Genomic DNA, 1,286 nt, shown 5'->3' with positions numbered 1-1,286 from the left:
CTTCTTCCTCCCAGAATTCGGCCATATTTATGGCTTTGCACTCTCCTTTTGGATTTTCTTCAGTGTTACTTGGGAGAGTGCTTGGGGGAAGTTCAGTAATTTTCTTGCTCAGCTGACCCACTTGTCCTTCCAAATTCCTAATGGAGGATCTAGTTTCAGTCATGAAACTTTGAGTGGTTTTGATTAGATCAGAGACCATGGTTGCTAAGTCAGAGGTATTCTGCTTAGAGCTCTCTGTCTGTTGCTGAGAAGATGATGGAAAAGGTTTACCATTGTTAAACCTGTTTCTTCCACCATTATTATTGAAACCTTGTTGAGGTCTCTCTTGATTCTTCCATGAGAGATTTGGGTGATTTCTCCATGAAGAATTATAGGTGTTACAATAGGGTTCTCCCAGGTAATTTACCTCTTCCATTGAAGGGTTCTCAGGATCATAAGCTTTTTCCTCAGATGAAGCATCCTTAGTACTGTTTGGTGCATTTTGCATTCCAGACAGACTTTGAGAAATCAGATTGACTTGTTGAGTCAATATTTTATTCTGAGCCAAAATGGCATTCAGAGTGTCAATTTCAAGAACTCCTTTCTTCTGACTAGTCCCATTGTTCACAGGATTCCTTTCAGAAGTGTACATGAATTGGTTATTTGCAACCATTTCAATCAGTTCTTGAGCCTCAGTAGGCGTCTTCTTCAGATGAAGAGATCCTCCAGCAGAGCTATCCAAAGACATCTTGGATAGTTCAGAGAGACCATCATAGAAAATACCTATGATGCTCCATTCAGAAAGCATGTCAGAGGGACATTTTCTGATTAATTGTTTGTATCTTTCCCAAGCTTCATAGAGGGATTCTCCATCCTTCTGTCTGAAGGTTTGGACTTCCACTCTAAGCTTACTCCATCTTTGTGGTGGAAAGAACTTTGCCAAGAAGGCATTGACTAGCTTTTCCCAAGAGTCCAGGCTTTCTTTAGGTTGGGAGTCCAACCATATTCTAGCTCTGTCTCTCACAGCAAAAGGGAATAGCATCAGTCTATAGACCTCAGGGTTAACCCCATTAGTCTTGACTGTGTCACAGATTTGCAAGAACTCAGCTAAAAACTGATGAGGATCTTCCATTGGAAGTCCATGAAACTTGCAATTCTGTTGCATTAGAGAAACTAATTGAGGCTTAAGCTCAAAGTTGTTTGCTCCAATGGCAGGGATAGAGATGCTTCTCCCATAGAAATCAGGAGTAGGTGCAGTAAAGTCACCAAGCACCTTCCTTGCATTGTTGGCATTGTTGTTGTTTTCG

General features: G+C 41.1%; 1 non-coding gene across 1 annotated transcript; it reads left to right on the top strand.

Moving 5' to 3' along the window:
- Positions 1–781: 781 nt before the first annotated feature.
- Positions 782–889, top strand: LOC130983503 (small nucleolar RNA R71). The gene has a single exon (XR_009087488.1). It is a non-coding gene; the product is annotated as a small nucleolar RNA R71 (small nucleolar RNA).
- Positions 890–1,286: the final 397 nt, after the last annotated feature.

This window comes from Arachis stenosperma, chromosome 5 (assembly GCF_014773155.1).
Source record: "Arachis stenosperma cultivar V10309 chromosome 5, arast.V10309.gnm1.PFL2, whole genome shotgun sequence".
Classification (NCBI taxonomy): domain Eukaryota; kingdom Viridiplantae; phylum Streptophyta; class Magnoliopsida; order Fabales; family Fabaceae; genus Arachis; species Arachis stenosperma.
This window is presented reverse-complemented; position numbering and strand designations above follow the sequence as displayed.